The following is a 14,138-nucleotide window of genomic DNA, read 5'->3' on the forward strand; positions in this document are numbered from 1 at the left end:
GCATTTGATAGTCTGGTCACTACTGCAGACCATTGCAGTGGGGGTAAAGTAAAGATATTTTGACAAAGACCCAGTTTGACCTTCTGATAAGATCGCCTGAAAGACTAAGAACTGCTTGTATCAGATAAAGTGTGTGCCATGATGTTGGCGTACTGGTGTGAGTGTGCAGATTTGTCATGTGTGAAATCATTAACATGTGGAAATGCATGTTGAACCTGCAGTAAAGAATGGGTCCCAAACATGCTCAGCTATTCGACAACAGAACAACGTAAAGTTCTGTTGAAGAGTCATACGGACTCGAAACATTAACTGTATTCCTCTCCGCAGATGCTGTCAGACCTGCTGAATTTTTCCAGGTATTTTTGTTTTTGTTTTGGATTTCCAGCATCCGCAGTTTTTTGATTTTATATTAACGTAAAGTGATTACTGTGGGCAGCAGAGTGAGTCAACATTTCTAAATCATTAAGGTATTGACACATAGACTGTGGAGAAACTGACTTTAAAACAATCAAGATAGAACTAAACACACTGGCAATTGTCAGAAGGAGCAACATTAAAGCAAAGGGGATTTGGGTTGGGTTGGTTGGAGGCCAAGGAGAAATAATACTTAATAAGAATTATCCACAAGGTGGATGCAGGTGAAGGGAAAACTGGAGAATCTTTTAAGTCCATGCAGGATCTGTTGCTTTAATAATTTAGAATCAGGAGCACTGCTGCAAAAGGATAAGGAATATGATTGAAAGAGGTGATCTGTATGTGAGGAATGCCAATTCAAGTTGATGGCGATCAGATTATTCTGGTAACTTTATTGTGTTACCTACGATATATCAACAAGAAATGAGGAAAACAAGCTTGTAGCTTAGAAATAGCGAGATTAGTCAGAAATCAGTTGTGAAAACTCAGTCAGGATTTTTCCTCACTCAAGCTGGGGAGATCTGTAAGAAAATTGCTCTATAACGATGTCTAAAATCTTAAGATCTCGTTAATATTCAATATATTCCTTTTGAAGAAAATTCCGACATCAGTTTGCAGATTGAGAAACACAGGACAGGCCAAGCACACGTCTCCAGCACAGACATTCCTGAGAGAATCTCATGACCCACACGTAAACCAACCATCTGAGAACAGGTTAAAAACAAGCTCTCAAGAGGAAAACAATCACTTGGGACAGAAAAGAGATGTTTGATGTGATCCACACTGGGCAGCCTCCGTCAAACAGAAGGCGACTGGAGAAAAACTTCCCAACACTTCAGTTAAGAAGCAGAAGGGGCTGCTTCCCCAGCCATTGGCAACAGAGACCAACATTCTGCCTGTGTCACCCATTTGTTCATCCTCTGGGAGCGGTAAACTGCTCTTACCTTCCAGGAGTCATGCGCTCTTTCTATCTGTTTAGTTTCTGTATTATATTTCAACTTTCTACCTCAAGATCTGCTTAAGAATGACAACATCATAACCTCCCTTAGTGCATAATCTATGACTGCCAAACATTGGACAGTACAGAGAGAGATTTACTCTGTATCTAACTCCGTGCTGTACCTGCCCTGGGAGTGCTTTATAGGGACGGTGTAGCAGGAGCTTTACTCTGTATCTAACCCCGTGCTATACCTGTCCTGGGAGTGCTTTATAGGGACGGTGTAGAGGGAGATTTACTCTGTATCTAACCCTGTGCTGTACCTGTCCTGGGAGCGATTAATGGGGACAGTGTAGAGGGAGCTTTACTCTGTATCTAACCCCGTGCTCTACCAGTCCTGGGAGTGATTGATGGGGACAGTGTAGAGGGAGCTTTACTCTTATCTAACCCCGTGCTGTACCTGTCCTGGGAGTGTTTGAGGGGGACAGTGTTGAGGGAGCCTTACGCTTTTACTAACCCCACATTGTTTCTGCCCTCGGAGTGTTTGATGGGGACAGTGTAGATGGAGCTTTACTCTTTTACTAACCCCACATTGTTTCTGCCCTCGGAGTGTTTGATGGGGACAGTATAGATGGAGCTTTACTCTTTTACTAACCCCACATTGTTGCTGCCCTGGGGGTGTTTGATGCGGACAGTGTAGATTTTAGAGGGAGCTTTATCCTGTATCTAAACCATGCAAGATTTGACTGGAGAATGATTTAAGCAGACACTCGATGCTCAGGATGCCCCATTCTCCAGCACTGACTTGTTTCACCTCTTGGAGAATAATATTTAACCCAGAGATAAGAGAGGCCGGCAGTTTATCCCCCGCCCACAGCTCCAAGGTACAGTGAGTGACCTGAATATTGTTGTACTGTCTGCTCAATATTTCACCCCTGGGCCTGAGCCTTTCAGTAATGGTTTCACTTTGTTCTCCTCCAGTTACTGACTCACCGACTAGTGGAAATAGTTTTTCCTCATTTACCTGATGGGATTTTGAACCCCTCCCTCAGATCTCCAATGACCCTTTGTTCTCATGAAAAGTTCTCCAGTTTCTGGAATCTCTCCTGAGAATTAAAGCCTCTCTTCCCTGGATTCATCTCAGTGAATCTCCTCTGCACTCTCTCCATGGCCTCGACATCCTTCCTGGTGTAAAATCCCCATAACTTGACCTAATATTATATCTGCAGCCAAACCGATGATTTGTACAGGTTTACATGACCTTTGTCCTTTTGTACCCTACACCCTGAATTGTAAAAGCTAGGATCCCATGTGCTTCTTAAACACTTAATAACTCCCCCTCTCTCCCATTTTTAAAGGTCTGTGTCTCTGAATACCTTTTGAGTGTTTGAGATATTGACAAAAGATGGCTAAATATACATTGAGGGGAAATGTCTGATATAATGTGTATTATGCGATAGAGAAGTTCAGCCTGAGTTACAAACTCAAACAGGCTCTTCACTGCAGACAGGTCATCAGGGCAACACTGATAAGACATTCCATTGCCCAGAGTCGGCTCATTGGAAACTCGAATCAGATCAGGGAAAAGGACAGAGTTTCTCTGTTATTAACCACAATATAAACAGAAACCAGAGTGAGGAATGGAATAGATCAAATTATAATGTGTGATGTTTATACCTATAATTGTGAAACTATCAGAAATAACAGAATTAACAGTGGGCAGGGGAGTTTAGGGAGAATGAGAAAATTCCTGAAGAAAAGTAACTGCTGGGAACCAGGGAATGTCTCCTTGTAAATCACAGATTAGAGAAATTCCAGCTGTCTTTTCCTCACTTCCTGCCAAAACCCAGCAGAGAAGACAAAGAAGAGTCAGGGGCCAGAGCTGGATCACTACAGGGTATAAAAGTGAGGAGATACTGATGGAAGGGGGCAGCCAGGACTGGAGATACCATAACGTTAACCTCATGTAAGTGACTGTGGACATAAGGGACTTGCATGTTTACTCTGATTGATGGATCAAGAGAAGATACGATAGAGGACAGGGAATCTGATCAGTTTATATTTCTTATAAAGTTTTAAAGCAGACTCTCGAACTTTCTAATAAGGCAAGGTGTTTGGTCGAATCTTCCATCTCTTTACTGTTCTCTTACTCTGCACCATCTAAATCTTTCCCACTTTTTATCTTTAATAACTTATGAAATTCATCACCCCATGTTTTTGTTTAATTTCATCTGATATCTACCTGTCCCATTAGAATTATGGAATGCTGACATCACAGGAGGCCATTCAGCCCATGTGTCTTTGCCAGCTCTCTGCAAGAATAATTTACCCAGTGCCTTTTCCCCGTAATCCTGAAACCTTTCCCTCTTCAGATAATGATCCACCTCTGGTCTGAAAGTCCCGATTAGGTCAGTCTCTGTAACACTGTCAGACAGTGCATTCCAGATCCAAACCACTCACTGTGTAAAAAAACATTTCCTCATGTCACCATTGCTTCTTTTCCCAATTAAGTTGAACCTGTGCCCTTTTGTTCTCGATCCTTCCACAAATGGGAACAGTTTCTTCCTATTCACTCTGTTCAGACCCATCAACCTTCACTTCTCCAGGGACAACAGTCCCAACTTCTCCAATCTATCCATGTAAGTGCAGCTCCTCAAACCTGGAACTATTCTTGTGAATCTTATCTGGCGTCACATCCTTCCTAAAGTCTGGTGCCCAGAACTGGACACAATACTCCAGTTGATGCCAAACTGTGTTTTTTTTAATGGGTTTAACATAATTTCCTTACTTTTGTATACCATGCCTCTATTTATAAAGCCCAGAATACAATATGTTTTCTGAGACAATTTCTCAACATGTCCTCACTGTATTTTGGTTCAGGACTCCACAATTTTAACACTACCCTGTAAATTGTGACAACATTCCTCCAATTAACAAATGGTGAACAGCAGGAATCTCTGTTGGACAGAGCAGTTTTTGGAGTGTGGAGGATTGTGGGAAATGTGACCACCATTAATCAGCAGCAAAGGGATGATGACACCATCACTGACTGGAAATTCCACAGAGACATTACCCCACTCAATGGATTTTTCTTCAAAGGTGCGATTTTTGAAACCTCTGACTCCAGTGTTTCTGATATTTTTCCAGCTGCAGTCCCTAGCAGGAGATTTCATCATTGAAAAGTGAAATTGTTTCCGAGGTGACCATTTCACAGGGTGAAACATAACGTCACCACACAAAGTGCAACGGTTCATGAAGGTCAAACATCATCTTCTCCACAGACAGCTGGGGATTGACAATATTTGCTGGTTTTCTTCGTGAAAGGGCAGGGAAATGGGACTGGCTCATTTGCGCTTACAGAGAGCCAGCACAGGCAGGATGGGTGAATGGCCTCCACCTGTATTATAAACAGTCAATGCATTGGAGTGAAGGAGTGGGATTGATCCACAGCCTGAGTTACATCTTTAAGGTCAGGAAGAGAGAGAATCTGGAGAGGAGAAAAGAATTAGTAGGAGACTGGACACTGAATCTGGAAAAAATTAGGAGAGGGGAAGGAGTGTGTGGGACAGGGATTTATAGATTTGGGAGAATGAAAGAGGAAACAATATTCCATAGGAACTAGAATTGTCTGTTCTGAATTTCTATCCTGTACTGACAGTGATGACTTTTGTAAACTGTGTTTACAGGGGATTAGAGGGAGAGGATTTTCAGATGGGAAACTCAAACCAAAAATCTCGACAAGATCTTTATAGAATCACTGAATTCATAAATGACCAGCCTTTGATTGTGGAAGGAGAAATGTTTGTCTGTTCTGCCTGTGGGGAGGTTTCACAATATAATTTGACTGGAAACTCACCAAGACACATACACCTGAGTCAGAACATTTGTCGGAGTCAAACCTGACATCACTTGTGCAAAAAGTCTGGTTTAGTCTCAGACAGTTGCCAAGGAGAGGAATGGAGTTGGTATCTAGGGAATGAAAACAATGGCTTCGGTCTTCCCAATGTTTACTTGGAGGAAATTTCTGTTCATCCACCATTGAATATCAGACAAACAGTCTGATAATTTAATAAAAGGGGAGAAGTGGAGACAGGTGGTGTTGAGGTAGAGCTGGGCACTGACAGTGTACACATGATAACTGACACTGTGTTTTCAGATGATGTCGTTGTGGGGAGCATGTTGATGAGAAATAAGAGGAGGCCAAGGCTGGATCCTTTGGGGACACCAGAGGTAACTGTGGGAGTGGGAAGGGAAGACATTCCAAGTGATTCATTGACGATGGTTAGATAGAGAAGAATGGAACCAGGAGAGAGCAGCACCACCCAGCTGGACAACAGTGGAGAGGTGTTGGAGCAGAATGGTGTGGTCAACCTTGTCAAAGGCTGCAGACACATCGAGAAGGGATAGTTTCCCTTTGTCCCAGTCACATTGGATGACATTAGTGGCAGGGGAGAAACCTGATTGGAGGGATTCAAACAGGGAGTTTTGGGAAAGATGGGCACAGATTTGGGAGGTGTGAACATGTTTGAGGAGTTTGGAGAGGAAAGGAAGGTTGGAGATGGGACAGCTATTTGCAAGGACAAGGCCAAAGGTTTGTTTACTGACGAGGGCTTGATGATGTCAGATTTGGAGGAGAGAGGGACAGTAACTGAAGAGAGAGAACCATTGACAATCTCAGCGAACATGGGGAAGTTGGGTGACCAGCAGTTTAATGGGAATAGGGTCAATGCAGCAGGAGGTGGGTCTCATGGACAAGATGAGCACTAAGGTGGCATGAGAGGAAATGGGAGCGAAACTAAAGAAAGGTGCGGGTTCAGGGTTCAGACAAGGGGGATCTTTAGAGACAGTTTGTTCCGGTGGGATAGTGGGAGGGGGGGAAGCAACAGAGGCAGCTGATCAGGTTGTCTCAATCTTAGTGACAAAGAAGCTCCATGAGCTCCTCACACTTGTTGTTGGAGGTGAGAATGGATGAGACAGTGGAGAGGGAGAGACCTACAGAAGGAACTAATTTGTATGTTTAACACAGAGCTGATTTATTTGACTTTATTTAGAATATTAACAGCTCTAACTGGGTTGGAGTTGATTAACATTAGTAGAAACAGACCCCAATCAACATGGTTCAGTCCAGGATGTGATTAACAGCAAAATCCATTCACTGTTGTCACTTGTGAATTCGCTGGTGTCTCAGCAGGTGGGGTAACTGAGTAAATCCCTTCTCGTACTCGGAGCAGGTGAACGGTCTCTCTCCAGTGTAAACTCGCTGGTGTGTCAACAGGTTGGGGTAACTGAGTGAATCCCTTCCCACACGCGGGGCAGGTGAACGGTCTCTCTCCGCTGTGAACTCGCTGGTGTACAGTGAGTTGAGATGACCACCTGAACCCAGTCTCGCAGTGAGAGCACCTGAACGGTCTCTCGTCACTGTGAACACGACGATGGGACATCAGTTCCCCGGAGCTTTTATAGCACTTCCCGCAGTCTGAGCATTTGAACGGTCTCTCCCCAGTGTGAAGTCGCTCATGTTTCAGCAAGTTGAATGGCTGAGTGAATCCCTTCCCACACATGGAGCAGGTGAATGGTTTCTCCCCAGTGTGAACTCGCTGGTGTGTCAGCAGGTCAGATGTCTGAGTGAATCCTTTCCCACACGTGGAGCAGGTGAATGGTCTCTCCCCAGTGTGACTGTGCCGATGAGTTTCCAGTTCAGACGGGTAATTGAATCCCTTACCACAGTCCCCGCATTTCCAAGGTTTCTCCCCATTCTCACTGCATTTATGTTTTGACAGGCCTGATGATTGGATGAAGCCTCGTCCACACACAGAACACGTGTACGGTTTCTCCCCACTGTGAACGGTGCTTTTTCCTTCCATGTTCAAAATCCAACAACATTCAGGTTACGATAAATTGGGCGACTCCGTCAGATCCTGATGTGATGTTTGGTTTCAGTTTCCCGACTGCAAATCCTCCCCTTCTAATATCCTGTGAAATTGATTTAAAACAGAAAAAATGGAGTGAGAGAGAACCCACAAAAACACAAAGACAGGTTGTGAAATTGAGCTGAATGAATCAGGTAATTTGTGGGGCCGGCACGAGGGAAAAGTGACTATGAAAACTGCTGGATTGTCATAAAAACCCAACTGGTTCACTAATGTCCTTCAGGGAAGGGAACCTGCCACCCAGTCTGGGCTTACACAAGACTCTGGTTTCAATAATAAAACAAGTGTTAGGGGCAGCAGGAGATCACATGGCCCTTCGAGCCTGCTCCGTCATTCAATACGATCGTGGCTGATCTTGGGCTTCATCTCCACTTTCCCCCCTACTCCCCATATTCCTCGACTCTCTGAGACACCAAAAATCTCCCCATCTCAGCCTGAAATATATTCAATGATGGAGCATCCACAACCCGCTGGACTGGAGAATTCTATGTGACAGAAGGAGAAAAGGAGAGAGAGAGAAAGTCAGAGAGAGGAGTGGGAGAGGCAGTGGGTGAGATGAGAGGGCTTTTCATAGACCTACAAATAAACCAGAACTTTGACAGAATCTCCCAAACCTTCAACCTCTACCCCTGAGAAGGACCAGGGTAGCAGGTGTATGTGAACACCATCACCTCCAAGTTCCCCTCCAAGTCACATACCGTCCTGACTTGTCTGACATCCAGTACTGGATGAACAGAAATTTCCTCCATTTAAATATTGGGAAGATTGAAGCCATTGTCTTCAGTCCCCACTACAAACTCCACTCCCTAGACACCGACAACATCCCTCTCCCCGACAACTGTCTGAGACTGAACCAGACTGTTCACAACCATGGTGAAATATTTCACCCCAAGATGAGCTTCCAACCACACATCCACATCATCACCAAGACCGCCTATTTCCACCTCAGTAACATCGCCTGACTCCACCCCTTATTTTAAAATTTCTGCATGGCTGCTCCCTGTTGCTGGAATCTCCTCCAGCATCACAACCCTCGGAGATATCTGCGCTCCTCTAATTTGGCATACTGAGTGTTCCTGATTTCTATTGTTCTACATTCGTGCCCATTCTGTCACTTTCCAAGGCTCCAAGCTCTGGAATTCACTCCCTAAACCTCTCCCATTCTCTACCTCATTTTCCTCCTTTAATTTACTCTGTAAAACCCACTTCTTTGACAAACGCTTGATCACCTGCCCAAATATCTCCTCATGTGGCTCAGTGTCAAACCTTGTTTTGTAACATTTCTGTGAAATGCCTTGAAACATTGTCTTACATTAAAAGTGCTTTATAAATACAAATTGTTGTTGTTGATTTGGACATATATCAGTGTTCCTTCATCATCACTGGGTGAATAACCTGGAACTCCTTACCTAACAGCATTGTGGGAGCACCTTCACCACACGGACTGCAGCGTTCAAGAAGGTCAAACATCATCTTCTCCACAGGCAACTGGGGATTGGCAATATTTGCTGGTATCTGTGGAGAGGGAAACAGAGTAAACATTGCAGAGTTCACAGAATGATTTACAGGGAGTAAAAATGCTGCAGAATTTGATGATCAATATAAGCTCAGAAGTGGAAGAGAAATGGACTATAGCGCAGGAAAAACAATTCCTGGCTATGAAAGATACTGTGGGAAAATAAAGCTGGGAACCAGCAGCACATGGTCAGGGGATGGGCAGCAGTAGAAACCTCATTGAGACACGGTCAGCAGAAGTAACAATAAAATACTAAACATATGAGAGACAGAGGAAGGTGGACAATGGCAGAGAGGTGATCAGGGAGGGCAGAGGTGAAACAGAGCAAAGGATGGACATGAATTCAGATCCTCAGTAAAGGAGCCACACCAGTCCCAGAGACTCGGTTCCTCTCACAGAAAACAGAGCACAGCACTAAAAGCTCTAAATTGTAGATGGATGGTGAAAAATACTCACCTCTGAAAGAATATCACCATTTTCAAATTTAAACTCTCCTGCTGGAGCCTGCAGCTGAAAAGATAGAAGAACCGGAGTCAGAGAAAAATCTCCCAGTTGAGGAAATACCCGGGGAGCGGGATAATGTGACAGTGTAATTGCTGATGTGTGATGATGTCACCGTGTAATTGTCGATGTGTGATGATGTCACAGTGTAACTGTCGATGTGTGATGATGTCACACACACGGACACAGAACATCTGGGTCTGTGCAAACCAGTGATCACCACACATTATGAAGGATGTGAGGGTCCTTGAGAGGGGGTAGAGGAGATTTATCAGAATGGGTCGAGGGATGAGGGATTTTAATTGTAAGATCAAATTCAAGAAACTGGGGTTGTTCTCCTTGGGGTAAAGGAGCTTGAGGGAAGATTTGATAGAGGTGTACAGGATTATGAACGGTAGTTAAATTAAAGCTGTTCCCATTAGCTGATTATGAAAGGATTAAGGGACAGAGATTTAAGATTTTAGGTAAGATCCACAATGTGAGGAAGAGATTTTTTACCCAGTAACTGAAAATGACCTCAATGCTTACATTCAAAGGCTGGTGCTATTCAGGTCCTGGTGAATCAAGAAACTTTCAGATTTTGACGGGATGTTTGGTTTCACTTTCTCATCTCCCTCAAGTATCCCTTGAGTTCCTCCTCTTCTAACATCCTGTAAATGGAATTCAAAAAATCCATCACGGTCAATCCAGGATTGAAATTCAGAAAGAACAAACGTTTCTCTTGGTTTAAGTTTGCTGTGTGTAAATCCTCCCCTTCAAATCCCCTGTGAAAGGAGTTTCCAAAATCCATCCCTGTCAGTCCGGGATAGAAATGCACAATTTTCTCTCCTCCTGCTACCTGGTCCAGGATGACCGCGCATGCGCACAGCTGCACATTGCCCCTATAAAGATGGCGGCCGTTACCCCGGGCCTGACGAAGGGGGAAATCCAGACTTTTTCGGCCCGTTATCTGCAAACACAAGACCGGTACCTTGTTATTTGGGGTCTGCGGCCTGCGTTGTGTCTTTATGAAGCCTTCCTGCCCACTCCGCTGGCTCCATTCCTCCTCACACACCCACTAACTCTGTTAGTTTGCTCCACTCGACAATCTCTCAACCGCTCCGAGCAGCTTCAGTCACAGACCAGCATTGCGCATGTTCATGGATCCGACCGCAATGCGCATGCCCCACCACTCAGAACTGCGCATGCGTATAGCGCTACTGTTGTGAAGATTGGGCATTTTCTACCCCGCAGCGAATGCTGGGTGGCCGCTCCTCCATTGAAAGATCACGTTGTCGAACTGAAACCTCTGTCCTGTAATCAGAATACGATGAGTGCCATAGGGGAAAGACATAAAATTGTTTAATCAATGATACAGCGGCCAAATTGTTCCAGGGTCCACCGCAATTCTCGCCTGGATGCAGAACAAACCCCAACAGTTAGGTCTGAACTCAGTGTAGTCTCAGCAGAATGGGTGAGCTAGTAACATTTCCCCCGATACATGGAACATTTTAACCGTGTCTTGCCAACATCTCTGCTCTGATTGTGGATCAAATTTTTTGAACTTTTAAAGTTGGAGTGTTAACATGTGGGCAAACTGAATAAAGCCCTTTGCACATGTGAAGTATCTGAATGGTCTCCCACCAGCAAGACTGTGTTGCTGTGTCAGTAAATGGAATGAGAGTGAATCCCTTTCCAATTTTAACTGTGAACAATCTGTTTACAGTGTGAGTTTACCTGCATATTTTCTGCTCAGACATGGATCTCGAAATCGACTGGTAATGGGTTCCTTATTCTTAGCACTACATAAGAAAAAGGAGGAGGAGTAGGCCATTCGGCCCCTCAAGCCTACTCCACCATTTAATAAGATCATGGCTGACCTGATAGTAACCTGAAATCTGTATCCCACCTATCACTGATAACCTATCACCCCCTTGCTTCCCAAGGATATATCGACATCTGCCTTAAAAATATTCAAAGACTTTGCTTCCACAGCCTTTTAAGGAACAGAGTTCCAAAGTTTCACGACCCTCTGAGGGAAAAAAAATCGCCTCATCTCCATTTGAAATGGGTGACCCCTTGTTTTTAAACAGCGATTCCGAGTTCTAGATTATCTCACAAGAGGTAACATCCTCTCGAAATCCGCCCTGTCAAGTACCCCGAGGATCTTATATGTTTCACTGATCAGGTAAAGTAAAGCAAAAATACTGCAGATGCTGGTTATCTGAAATAAAAACAGAAAATGCTGGAATTCTCAGCAGATCTGGTAGTGACTGTGGAGAGAGAGACATGTTTTCATTTCAGGTCTGTAACCTTTCATCATAACTGCACTGCATCTGAAATGTTAATATTGCCTCTCAATCCAAAGATGCTGCCAGATGTAGTAAGGGAACTCAAGAAGGAAATGAAAATCTCCTCTGAGGAATGGAATCCAGAATCGACTGACCAGAGACAGTCAAGGCACCTTTCCCTTCTTTAAGACGCTGGAACAGTGACTCTAATGTTATCAGTGAAATTAACTGATTTGAGACATTGAAAGGATTCTCGTTACTGCACATCAGGAATTCAAACCTAATATCGGCTTCGGGACAATCAGAATACTTGGTATCAGACAAGACAATGAAAGGCTCGAAGGGAGATGGCACTGGTTGTAGGAGAGCTGGTTGCCGGTGACATGGATGTGTCTGCAGTGGGTGGGATCAGACTGTTTCCATGTATCTGGAATGAATGTCCCACCCTTTATTTTGGAAGAGTAAAACTGACAGAGCGTGATAGCTATCTGGGTAGCGGCAATCTGAACATTAGACTCACTGACACCCTGGTTTGGAAACCTTGTCAGGTTTGTGTTTAATGTCTGTGGCACAATTGGTCAGCGTGTTTGCCTGTTAACTGAAAAGTTGGTCATTCAAGACCACCCAGGGGGTGAATGTTTTTACTGTTTTTCCCCCTCAGCACCAATCATTGCCACACAGTTCCAGGTTGTCATTGGGTACTTGGGCTGCAAGATATCCCCAAACGGTGGCAGGTCTTTTGTTGTCCAGTGAACTCCCACAAAAACAGCTTCTTTTTAAAATTACGTTTTCTGTCAAATACAATAAGAAAAGATTTGGACCCACTCTGTACCTTCATCTAACCCATCAGAAATTCATGAAATTACTGGAATCAAACGAACCCATAAATTATTCTCTCTTCCTCAGCTCCACCGTGAGTGAGACAGGGAAAAGCAGCAATATTCCGGCCCTGCACTCTCCAATCACCCGCTGCCAGCAGAAAGCAGCGACTGCAGCTTCAGTCAGCGGGTTACTGCCCATCCCTGGGACGCGAGATACTCCAATCAAGGCCAAACCTCCCAATACACCGAGCACAAGCTCATGAAAACACAGGTAGAGTATATCCTGGTCACTAAACCTCTGAGCAACATTTACAGAATACCAGAGTGAGTGAGTCACAAATAAAAGTCACCAAACTTTCTAAACTTTTCACTGTAAAATTCCTTCATTTTATTGAAAAGCTGACTGTTGTGATTCTAAAAATCCATGGGATTTGTGTTACCGAGTGACTTGTTTTCCATTGTTTGTCCATCAGGTTTGGATTTCAATTTGTGTTGGATGTTGATGCGAATCTGATTTCAAAATGAGGACCCAAAGCAGGTAAATATTAAATCCAGGAGAAAATCCCGAGGAAAATCGATCACAGTGTTTGGAAGGAGGTGCAGCTAAGAAGTGGAAGATGTGAATGATGTTATTGATGATTGAGAGGAATGCATTGCAACTTTGCGGCATTTGTCGGCCGATTCTGTTCCACACTTTAAAATTCCGGTCAAGCTGAGGTATCAAGTAGAAAGCAGCAGGTTTAACCATGTATATTGGGATACAAAACAGTTTTTCATGTTCCTAGCTAGCTTAGTCGGCAAAGCATGAGAATGTTAATCTCTGGGTCATGGGTTCGAGACCCACGCTGGTGCTGTAATACTTTGAAAATCTGAATAAAAGTCGTACTGTCTGGGAACATTGACCCTTGCTCCAGCTGCTGAGTTTTTCTAGCATATGCTGCTTTTGTTTCAGATTTCCATCATTCACAGTAATTTGCTTTTCTCTTTTTAATTTGAAATCTTGCTGCTTAAATAAAACACCAACTGATCACTGCGGCTCCTGTGAAACTTACATGGCAGACATTCATCACTGAAAGCAACTGACAAACGTCAAATTCAAAACACTTTCATGTCGCATCCCTTTCTGCTTCTGTCTCGCCCCCAGCTCCCTCTGCCCTTCCAGCTCCCATGTCAATTAGCTGCTTCATGTAGACACAGTCAATTCGTAGGAATGGGTAAAACTCGTGGGTAAAGAGACACCTGGAAATCATCTTCCTGATTCTCCCAGATACTGATTACAGGAATGTGCACAGTGCCGATTATCCACAGTCACTCTCCTCCCAGTTGTTCAGCTTTTTAATTGATTTTCACATTGGGTTTCAACGTGAACAAAGCAAAGCTGTGATAAGCTTACATTGTTCAGCAGATACATGACAGGCTGATGGTAACAGTGGTCTTTGGACGTGGTGAGCTCCAGTTAAGGATTGGCACCATTAATGTGTCGCTCAATTAGTCTCATGACAAATCTCATGCTGGAAATGACGAGATAACTCGCTGAATTTGTTCCTTGTTTAGGTTTCAAAAGAGCCGAATACAACATAAGAAAGTACATCTCGCTCGAGTGGGTTATAAAATGGCAGAATGACCCGTGCTGTTGCTATAAAATTATAGAAAGTTACAGCACAGAAAGAGGCCATTCGGCCGGGCGTGCTGGTTTCAAATAGCAGTAGTGATTGTTTGATCCATCAGGAGTGATATTTGTGCCGGTGC

General features: G+C 44.0%; 1 pseudogene; it reads right to left on the minus strand.

Annotated features, from left to right (window-relative positions):
* Window positions 1-6,512: 6,512 nt before the first annotated feature.
* On the minus strand, window positions 6,513-7,326 carry LOC144673222 (uncharacterized; annotated as a pseudogene).
* Between the last annotated feature and the right edge of the window lie 6,812 nt (window positions 7,327-14,138).

This window comes from Cetorhinus maximus, unplaced genomic scaffold, assembly GCF_964194155.1.
Source record: "Cetorhinus maximus unplaced genomic scaffold, sCetMax3.hap1.1 HAP1_SCAFFOLD_316, whole genome shotgun sequence".
In the NCBI taxonomy this organism is placed as follows: domain Eukaryota; kingdom Metazoa; phylum Chordata; class Chondrichthyes; order Lamniformes; family Cetorhinidae; genus Cetorhinus; species Cetorhinus maximus.